General features: G+C 39.0%; 1 non-coding gene across 1 annotated transcript; it reads right to left on the bottom strand.

Moving 5' to 3' along the window:
* Nucleotides 1-11300: 11300 nt before the first annotated feature.
* On the bottom strand, nt 11301-11407 carry LOC138824921 (U6 spliceosomal RNA). Its single transcript, XR_011371232.1, has one exon. It is a non-coding gene; the product is annotated as a U6 spliceosomal RNA (small nuclear RNA).
* Between the last annotated feature and the right edge of the window lie 398 nt (nt 11408-11805).

Here is an 11805-nt window from a genome sequence, read left to right as displayed (position 1 = left end):
CATTATTAGAGGCTTTCCTAATTTTGTGCCATGTCTCTATTCATGTATTACAACAGCTTTTAATTATTTTTAAATTGGACTGACTTTTAACTTCTAAAGAGTATAGATCTGCTTCCTCTTGTTCCTAGTGATTAACATAATATCTGAAGACAGCAGCAACTTAATAATTTGTTTGATGAATGGGAAGAGAAAATAACTGGCTGAAAGGACAAAGACAGATGGATGAGTAGGTAGGTAAGTGGGTGAATGGATGAATAATTAATAGATGAACAAATAACAATTCTTCTTGGATCCTTTAAGGCTAGCAAACCGATTTCTTAAGTGAGGCCTTTGCTATTCTGGTTTCTTGAAATTTTGATGAGAACTTTCCTATGGTACTAAAAGGTAAGGGACTCTACATTTTATAAGGCTTTGACTATCTCTTAATGACTGCATAGCTGAAGGACTTTGTCTTCAGTTCTCCTTGTTCTCTTATCTCCTCCCTACGACAAGAGGCTAGGCTCCAAAAGCTTATTGGAGAGATATTTTCAAGAAGCACCAATAAGAGCAAGACAGATAAAGGATGGAACCCCAGGAAGAGTGCATTAATGAGTTTGCTGCTATAGGAAACTAGGGCTCAATCCCTGTGTGATGGAGAAACAGTGGAGAAGGTATCTCAGAGCTGGCTTAGCTAAGGAGAAAGGAAACCGGGTTATTTATCTATCCACCAGCCACCATTTTTCCTTGGGTGTAGAGGTGGCTTCTCAAAATGGTAACTCCTAGCATGTCTGGTCTGCTCCACATGCAGGCAAAAGAAGTGTCTATTACTAAAGAAAGGAGAGTCATGAGTACTTGGGGCATGAACCTATCCACTCATAGATAAGAATACTGATGGATCATCTGAGAAAACTAAAACTTTAGCCAACAATTTCCTCCCTTTTAATTCCTAATCCCTGCTCTGTGAAGTGAGGAGAGAGAAAATTAAGCCCCTGCCTGATGGCAGAGAGGATGAGGTCAATCCTGTGTCATATTAATTCTGTTTGGTATAGTAGGTACTGTTAAAAGTTGCACATGTCTTTGCTGTCATTTCTCAAGATATATACTATTTTCTTCCTACCCATATACAGTACTTACAACTCAATTAATCCTTCATCTTATACACTGCTATAATTTTTTTCACCAAAATGTCATTCACTAAAATACTTTTGCCTTTGCAAGATTCCTTGCTTTCTGCTTCTCTCTTCCACAGATCACTGGAGAGGATTCAATGATGGGAAAGAAACTGAAGGCCACACACAAAAACAAAAATATAAGGATCATGAGTTTAGAGCCAGCCTGGGCTGCATAATGACTTCCAGGCCAATCTGGGCCATAGAAGGACCTATTCCCCCACAATCCACCTGCCCCCTGCGAAAGAACCCACAAAGTAATCATTTTTTTCCTCACTTCACAGATAAGAAAAAAATTAAGGCATAAGAAAAGGTAGGGATTTTGGGGGTGGGGGTGCTAGGCCTTGAATTCAGGGCCTGGGCACTGTCCCTGAGCTTTTGTGCTCAAGGCTAGTGCTCTACCACTTGAGCCACAGCTTGACTTCTAGCTTTTTAACTTTTTTGGTAACTAATTGGATATAGAAGTCTTACAGACTTTCTTGTCCAGGCTGGCTTCGAACTGTGATCCTCACTCAATCTCCTGAGTAGCTAGGATTACCCAGGTGCCTGACATAGCTAGGACATTTTAAGAAGTCATTAGAAGCCAGCATATGTGGCTCATACCTGTAATACTTGCTTCTAAGGAGGCTGAGGTCTTTTTCCTTTATTTTTTTTTCTTCCATATATATTTTTTACTGTAAAAATACTGTACAGAGGGATTACAGTTACATGAGTAGGGTAATGAATACATTTCTTATCAAGCATTGTTAGCTCCTTCTTTGTTTTTCTCCTACCATCTCTTCCCTCCCAACTTCCCCAATTCCTCTCTCACCCCCAAGACAGGGACACAGTGATTTTTTCTTTCTTACTATTGTTTTTAACGTACTTAAAATACACTATGTGATTCTTTTGTTTCTTTTGTATGTTCTTCCCCCATGGTATAACCCCCGTTTTCACTGTATCTGATGCCAGTGTCCTGAATCTTGTACATATATTTTTATAATTTTGGGAAGGGAAGAGATATAACAAAATGCTTAAATAAGGATACAGGTTGACCCATTGTAACAGTAAGATGTACAAGACACTATGATGAAAACAAACTTTACAATTTAGGAGGCTGAGATTTGAGGATCATGGTTCAAAGCCTGCCCAGGAAGGAAGGCCCAGAAGACTCATCTCCATGTAACTACCAAAAAGCCATAAGTGAAGGTATAGCTCAAGTAATAGAATGCCAGTCTTGAGTAAAAAAGCTAAGGGACAGATCTTTATTTCAAGCCCTACTACAAGTACAAATAAGAAAATAATAAAAAAGAAGTCATTAGATTGTGAATGGGATTAAGAGCTTTATAAGACAGGCTTCAAGCAACTCGAACTCACTTGCTTTTCTTCCTTCTGACATGCAAGGACAGAGAGCACTCAACTCTCACTTGACTATTAGACTTACCCATACCTGAATCTTGAACATCTCTCAGCCTATATAAGTGTGAATAATAAATTTCTTTTCTTTATCAAATACCCAGTGTGTGGTATTCTCTTACAGCAGTACAAAGGTACTAAGAACCTAACCTTAAACCATCATGACAGAGATAGCTTTCTGCATTAGTTTGACAGTGCCAAACTGGTTTGCATCCTGTACAATGAGACATCTGTGGTTTCTTCCATCCTACTTCTCATTCCTTGGCTCAGGCCTATCCTGAGTTTTACTTCTAAACACCACTCCCTTAAGTCAACCCTTCACTCAATGGATTCATGGATTTTTGTACAGCTTGAGTAATCTCACCTGTCTGTCTCTCTTGTTTTCTTTTTTCTCTAGCTCTAACAGATAGTTCTTGAACAAAATAAATTATAAAAATTCAGGCCTGGCCCCAAAGTCTCATGCCTATAATCCTAGCTACTCGGGAGGCTGAGATCTGAGGATCATGGTTTGATGCCAGCCCAGGCAGGAAAGTCTCTGAGACTTATCTCCAATTAACCACCAGAAAACCAGAAGTAGCACTGTGGCTCGAAAAAAAATTTCAGGGCCACTCTTTTTTTTGTGTGTGTGAAAATACTGTACAGAGGGGTTACAATTATATGGGCAAGAAAATGAGTACATTTCTTATCAAGCATTGTAGCCTCCTCCTGTTTCCTCTTCCCATCCTCCCCCCTTCCACCCCCTCACCAAAGTTGTACAGTTTGTTTTCGACATAACGACTTCTACATCTCATTGTTGCAATGGGTCCACTTGTATCCCTATTTAAACGATTTGCTTTTCCCCTTCCCCTCCACAAATTATACCAACATCAAATACAGTGAAAGCAGGGGTTATACCATGGGGGAGGGACATACAAAGCAACAAAGAAATAGTCTTATAAATGTGTTAGAAACAATCACATGAAAGAAAAAAAAAACATTTGTCAGGGCCACTCTTGACAGTGGCTGTCTTTAAATTTCTCTAATACATATAAATTGCACACTTTCCTCCTTGTAGATCAGTAATTAAGCAGTATGCACTGTGAGTGGTGCAGGAATTCCCTCTTTATTTTCCAAGGTGTGCTTTCATTTTGTTTGTTCCATACTATAGTTTCTTCTTCTACATTCTCAGTATTGGCCCTTCATTATTAGTATGTGTAAAGTAGATAGGAGGTTTTCATTTTCTTGATAAACTCTGTCTACCAAAAATACCAGTACTCCTTAATTTACCCATCCTCCTGGGAATGATGTACTGTGCCAGGCTTTCTCTCTGCCTTCAGCTGGGTGGCATCTGCCATTGAGCCAGAGCAGAGAAAGGCACTGTTTAACATATCTGTGACCACAAGTGCCACTTCCTTATTGGGATCCAAGCTGAAAACAGGTTTCCCCACTGGACAGAATCCATGTGGCCTTCGCACCACTTGCCTCCTGTCCATACCCTGAAAAATACTTCTTCCACTGGGCCCAGATGAAGCCCTGATTGGTTGATTGATGGCCTGATCAGGTCATACTGAAAAACAAGTTTTACAGAATTTACTGATTGACAGCTACCCTGACAGAAAGTCAGTGATTCAAAAGTCCCTTAAAGATACCAAAAATAGAAACACAGGAATTGTCATAACTAGAAGAGACGGATGCATATTTTAAAATATAATAAACCCAACTCAAGTGTCAATTACTGAAACACACTGTGAAGAAGCATTTTTAAATGAATCAAACTTTGCCTTTACTCTTAGTTTGTGTTTAGACTTTGATGACTAATTTTTTGTAGACAAGTTATTTTGGAAACAGTTTAAGAATAGGATTGAGGGGGAAAAAAGACTAGGATTGGTTTCAGTTCAAATAAAATTTATCATTAGCATTCCTTTTGCCCATATATCTCTTCCTTTCTATCTTTTAGCTCCATGGTTGGTTAATTTTCACCTATTTCAAAGTCAAGGGATGCCAATGTGGTCAGAGACAGAGAGGTACTGTGGGAAAGGAAGGGACCACTGGCCTTGGGAACTTCAGAACAAGTAAAGTAAGTGTTCTCTCAAATACTTAGAAAGAAAATGTCTCGTTATAGTTCTTGGAAATTTATTTTACAAGGCTTTAAAATACTAAAGTCATGCCTTATTAAAATCTTGGACAAATGCCAAAGCGGTGTCTGTAGCTGCAAAAGCCTGTGAAAAATAAAAGATTCTGCCTCCTCAATCCATCAAAGTCCCATGTCCAGGAAAACAGACTTACAGCTTTCAAAACAACATGAATCCCTAAGTCACTACATTCTGGATACTTCTGGACTGCCATGGAATTCAGCACATTCTAAAGATCAGCTTCCTTCTTCCTGTTGATCCTAGTCACTAATACTTAAAAACCAGAACAGGAGAGATTATTCTATTTAAAAAAAAAAAAAGAATTGCTAAAGTCAGACATGACTGTCACTCACCACCCCAAAGTGTGACTGACACTTCTTAAAAAGTTGTTTTTTTCTTCCAAAACAAGAGTGATAAATTCTGCATTAAGTAAAAACATCAGCAACTCAGTCATTCAAACTTTTTGGCACATTACTTGTAGGGAAAGAGGTCTGGAAAAAGAAAATCGGCTAACGTTGAGCACGTTTATCTGAAGTAACTTTAGGTACCCATGGTTACCATCAATGCTGGGTATACAGTGTTGATCTTCAGGTACATAAAGATGCTGCCCAAGAAAGGAAAAAAAGTAAATATGATTTGATGTACTATCTTCCTAAGGCAAGATATTAGACCAGGATATTACAGACTTTCAACAGGAGTCAAACCTTCATTTTCACTAACTTGCTAAAAACACTAGAATCCAAATTCTCTGACCACTCTAGTTGCTCCTCTGCAAAATGAGAGCAGCATTCCATTAGAAAGTTCATGCATGGATCCCACAAAGACTTAATAAGTACCTTGTGCCAAATGCATTATCTGACACTGGAAATACAGGCATGAATGAAACCAAGTACCTTCATTCATATGGCTTGTAGATTAGTGCAGATAGATATAAAGCTAATCATAACATAAATAATTTATAATTGCAACTGTGATAAGTACTACAAAGAGGAAATATGAAATATAATACACACACACAATAATTCCCCAATGCCAACAGCAGCAGAAAATATGTGTGCAGATGCACTGAGGTGCACAGAACTCTGCCCTTTAAGGAAAGCTAAAGTAGAAAAACAGAGAAGAAACAATATAAGCAAGTACCCAGAGATAAGGCCAGAGCCCAAGCTGTAACCAAATTAGTAAGAGCATTATTGAAAATGGCAAGGAGCTCAGCTTTATCCAAATAGCAAGGAAAGCTATGATTGAGATTCCTGTTTGTCCATACCATCTGAGTTACACTTCTTCCTTCGTGTATGGAACCTCACAATTCCAGGCTGCCTCAAATAGAAACTACATTTCCCACAACCCCATGTGATTCAGTTCTGGTCAATGAGGTATAAGGAGAAATGGTAGAAACAACTTCCTGGAAGTACCATTAAAGAAGATTATATGTGCTTCCTTTTTCCTCTGGTGGAAATGCTGATATGATAGCAAGGGTTGAGTGGTTGCCTTGGACCATGAAGTGGAAGTCACATTCTGAGGACCGCAGCAAAAACAAAAACAAAAAAAGATAGAAGTCTGAACTCAAGGGGGCCACAATGGTCCAGATAGAGTCCCTAAGGTTTCTCCTACCCAAGAGAAAAATCACACTTCTGTTCAAACTGCTTTTGTGTTAGGCACCTGTTATCCTCTTATTTGATATTGCTCTCATTTCCTCAAAATACAATTGAAAAATGGTCTTTACGGATCAGATTATCATCTCTTCCCCCCCCCTCCCCTAGATTATCATCTCTTAAACCCAAAAATTTCTGTGTTGGTTTTTTTTTTGGGGGGGGGAGTCATGGGGAGTGAACTCAGGGCCTAGGTGCTATCCCTGAGCTCTTTTGCCCAAGGTTAATGCTCTACAACTTTGAGCCACAGCTCCATTTCTGTTTTTTGAGTGCTCAGTTGGAGATAAGTGTCTCACAGGGATTTTCCTGCCCAGTCTGGCTTTAAATGGTGATCCTCAGATCTCAGCTTCCTGAGTAGCTAGGATAACACATGAGCCACCAGCACCAGGCTTTCCATGGCTTTTTTTTTTTTTTTGGACACATCTGAATATGTCATGTAAGAAACAAACATGAGCAAAACTTGTTTACTTTATTATCATTTTTAACTATTTTTTTTCATTTACTTGATCATTTGGTATCTGAGATACACACACACACAGACACATACACAAATATTACTTCCTTATAGGTGTTGATAAAACTCCCCTTCAATTTTATGCCTGCCCTAAAATCTAATTTCTAATTTATCATTTAGAAACAGGAGGTAGTGGATAGTAAAATGCAGATGACAGGTGAAAACAGCTAAGGAAGAGCTGTTGTTAATGACACTGAAGGAGCTAATAAAAGCAGAATGTATTTGGTCTAAGGAAGCAATTGCAGCTCCCACATAGTGAGCTTGAATAATGCCTCCACTTCAGTCCTGAAACAAAGTATCAGCCCAGCAGGAAACTTTAGAGAAAGCTTTTATTTGTTCAATTCAATAATAACTAGGATTCTGCTGACCTAAGCAGACAACTCCAGCAAAGTAAATAGGCAAAGATCATTTCCTCCCTTGAAATCAGGAATTAGCAGGGAAAACTCAGCCACACACTAGGCTTCAAACACTGTTATTGCCAAAGTTAGTCCCCAATCTTGAGTTTATCATTGTTGCTGGGATCTTACTTAAAAATTGATGCTTGGGCTTTGCAGGAGAGAAACCTGATCCTATGTTAGGATAACTGAAGCAGAAAATGTCCCTACAGTTGTCTTGAATTCTGTCTATGAGCATGTGTCAGCTGAAGGAGGCACACTGCAATATCCCTGGTGAGGCGTGGTACTAGGAAGGAAAGGACTATTTTGGAGCAGCTCTGTGCCAGAGAGTTTATGCCAGCAGGTAAATAAGGAGCAGAGGAGTTTGTATATTATGCAAACTATGTGTGAAGAAAGATGCATGCATATACATATAAGATGTCCTTTAAAAAAACTTCCAAAAGAAGAACAAGCTCTGAGAGTAGAGTATAGGAGTTAGAGCTTCTTATAACACTCCAGTACTGTTCAAACTGTCATTGTGAGAATATATTGTTTCCATGGCTTAGAAACTAAAATTAAGAAATTGGTAAAATTGACAAAAGGGTAAATCAAGAAATTAGGTAGCAATATAGACAAATATTAAGTAACTATCCTTGGGTATATACAGAAGGAAGTTACTAATAGTAACTTATTTCTTCTATAATGACTTGTTTCTTTTTTTCTATTTTTATTTTTTTATTGTGAAAATACTGTACAGAGGGGTTACAATTACATGGGCAAGATAGTGAGTACATTTCTTATCAAGCATTGTTGCCTCCTCCTTAGTTTCCCCATCCCATCCCTTCCCATCCTTTCTCCATCCCCCCACTCAATCCTCCCTGCTACCCCCCAACCAAAGTTGTAAAGTTCATTTTTCAACATAACGACTTGTACATCTCATTGTTGCAATGGGTCCACCTGTATCCCTATTTAAATGATTTGTTTTTCCCCTTCCCCTCCACAAATTATACCAACATCAAATACAGTGAAAGCAGGGGTTGTACTGTGGGGGAGGGACATACAAAGCAACAAAGAAATAATCTTATAAATGTGTTAGAAACAATCACATGAAAGAAAAAAAAACATTTGAATACATATCTTTAGGGTTCATTTCCCTAACATCACCTTATCTGACTTTTTCTGCTTGACTCAGACATATACTAGATATTGCAAATAAGGTAAACAATGGGACCTATGTTTCTTTGGGCCTGGCTTACTTCACTTAATATAATTTTTTCCAAGCCTTTCCATTTCCTAACAAATGGGGCAATGTCATTCTTTCTGATGGAGGCATTGAATTCCATTGTGTATATATACCACATTTTCTTGATCCATTCATCTACTGAGGGGCATCTGGGTTGGTTCCATATCTTAGCTATAGTAAATAGTGCTGCAATAAACATAGTCATGCTGGTAGCTTTAGTGTGGTCTTGTTTGTAAACATTTGGGTAAATGCCCAAAAGTGGGATTTCTGGGTCATAGGGGAGCTCTATGTGGAGTCTTTTGAGGAACTTATAATGACTTCTGTTTCTAAACCTAGTCTAGGTTCAAAAGTAAAAATGAATCAAAACAAATAATTACTTCTATCTGACCTAGTATGAAAGGTCCTAGCCAATACAGGAAAAGAAAATTACACAGAAAAGTTTATGCTGTGGTAAACACAAAGTAGTCTTTCTTTATTTCTAGTTTTTGATGTGTACAAAGTATAATCCAGAGACTCTACACAAGAATTTTGAGGAGCTGAACATATTCAATACTTTTTAATAACATCAAAACAAATTCCATCCCTTCCGAAACTGGAGGTTCTTCCATTGGGTACTGGGAAACCTGTAGGAGCACCAACTCCAAGCAAAGTGTTCCCTGTCCGGGAGCCACTAAGTGATTGAGAGCATGATAGAGCAGGCACTCTCCCATGCCGACCACTTGGAGCACCCCCTTATGGGGAGGCTGGCAGAGCCTGCCCCTTCAGAAACCTCCCACAATATCCAATATCCCGGGAGGCCCAGAGACCTGAAGCTACTCTCCCCAGCACTGAGCAGCAGAGATATTTCCAATTGAACAAGCTGTTGGTGGATCACATTCCCGGAGCAGCTAAGGCTCTGTACAAGCTGCCGCAGGCCAAGCACTGGCCACTTGTGGGGAGAACCAACCCCAGGCCAATGCACAAACAAAATCCTGTTCACCTGTGGTGAGCGTAACCCATCCAAAGCCCCCGCCTATCTGGGAGGCCTGAATCTAACCTTCCCAGCCCATCCTGCAGACTGGACCCAGCTCCTTTCAGCTAGCCCAGGGCTGAGGGTGTGCACAGTTGCTTGCTAGTCCCAGGCACCAAGAGTGGGCTAGCCTACCCAGTGTGAACTAGCCCAGGCCAAGCGTGGGCCACTACCATCTGGGTGTGAACAAGTCAAGCTCCGGATGGGACTCAAGACAATCTCAGAACCCAAATGAACATAAATCACAATGAAAATATTACAAGATTCATAGACAAGGCAACAAAGCAAATCCAAAAGCCCACAACAACACAGAGTGGGACCCGAGTGAGAGTGAAGAAGAGATGGAAGACACAAGAACCATTAAGAAATGATGACAATTGACCAAAGAAATAAAAAGGGCAGTGCAAAAGCAACTTCAAGAGTACAAAAAAGAAATCACAAAGGAAATCCAAGACTCCAAAAAAGAGATGCAGAAAAAAATATACATGGTAAATATCGCATTAAAAGATTAAATTAATACCATCTTAAGAGAGAAAATCTCACCCACCTAACAGAAGCATATGGAACCCCTGGTAGACAGGATCCAAGTAAAAACATTTTAGACACATCACAGTGAAAACACTTGAATAGCAAGGAGTTGATTTTGAATGCTGCAAAATCAAAGAAGGAGCTATATTACAATCGAAAGAAAATCAGAATCACTACGTACCTCTTCACACAAGACCTCAATGCAAGGAGAGTCTGGAATGGTATTACACAAGCCCTAAGGATCAATAACTGCCAACCCATACTGGTGTACCCAGTGAAGCTATGACTATTAGATGGTAAAACTAAAACTTTCCATGACAAACAAAAACTAAAGGAATTCATGAACACTTAACCAGCACTATGAAGAATACTAAAGGGAGGAACAATCTGAAGAAAACAAAATCAAGGAAACATATCCAACAAAAATCACTAGAAGACCAATTTAGTAATCACAGTAAGAGGAAAGAAGCAAAATACAGGAAACAAGATAATGTCAGGAAACATGACACCTCTCTCTATAACAACTGTAAACATTAACAGACTCAATTCTCCAATCAAAAGAAAAAGAACAGCAGATCCATCCATTTGTTGTCTCCAAGAGACCCATCTCACAGCCAAAGATAAAAATAAATTCTCAGTGAAGGGATGGAAAAAGATCTTCCATGCAAATGAACCCTGCAAAAAGGCAGGAGTGGCCATATTGATATCTGATAAAATAGACTTCTCATTAAAACCAGTAGAAGGAAACAAGGAAGGTCATTATATATTAATAAAGGGAGTGATCCATGGAAACCACAGTGGTCAATATCTATGCACCAAACAATGAGCACCCAAATACATTAAACAAATACTCTAGGACTTACCAAACAAGATAAACACAACACAAAAATAGTGACACACACACACACACACACACACACACACACACACACACATATGATACTTTCCAGAGGGGTTACAGTTATATGAGTAAGGTAATGAGCACATTTCCTATTGAGCATTGTTACCCTCTCCTTAGTTTTTCCCCTACCATCCCTTCCCTCCCCTCCTATTCAACTCCTCCCTCACCCCCACCCCCACCAAGTTTTAAAGTTCATTTTCAATATAGTGTCTTGTAAATCTCATTGTTACAATGGGTCAAGCTGTATCCTTGTTTCAGCATTTTGTTATTTCCCTTCCCCTCCCCAAATTAGAAAAATGTATATACAAGATTCAGGGCATCGGAATCAAATACAGTTTAAATAGAGGTTATACCATGGGAGAAGAACATACAAAAGAAACAAAAAATCACATAGTACATCAAAAACAGCGACAAAGATAAAACCTCTTAAAAAGATGGAACACTTCATGAATTTGCGTGTCATCCTTGTGCAGGGGCCATGCTAATCTTCTCTGTATCGTTGCAATTTTAGGATATGTGCTGCTGAAGTGAGTACTAGTGGGAGCTTTTTAACACAACACTGTCATCAAACAACAGGTCAACCAAACAAAAGTAAAGAAGACTGAACTAAATGACACCATAACTCAAATGGACTTAACAGTCATCTACAGTTTTCCACCCCAAAATGACCCAATATCCATTCTTCTTGGCAGCTCATGGAACATTCTCCAAAATAGATCATATCATAATTCATAAAAAGAACCTAAGCAAATACTATAGGACTGGCATAATCCCTTGCATTCTATCTGACCACAGTGGAATCAAACTTAACAACAAAACATATTGTAAAAATTACTCAAATACATGGAGACTGAACAGCACATTAGTGAATTAACACCTGGGTCACAAAAGAAATGAAGGAAGAAATTAGAAAGTTCTTACAACTCAATGAAA

The sequence above is a fragment of the Dipodomys merriami genome, unplaced genomic scaffold (assembly GCF_024711535.1).
Source record: "Dipodomys merriami isolate MVZ:Mamm:240054 unplaced genomic scaffold, mDipMer1.0.p SCAF_13, whole genome shotgun sequence".
In the NCBI taxonomy this organism is placed as follows: domain Eukaryota; kingdom Metazoa; phylum Chordata; class Mammalia; order Rodentia; family Heteromyidae; genus Dipodomys; species Dipodomys merriami.
The sequence above is the reverse complement of the archived record's forward strand: the minus strand, read 5'-3'. Positions and strand labels throughout refer to the sequence as shown.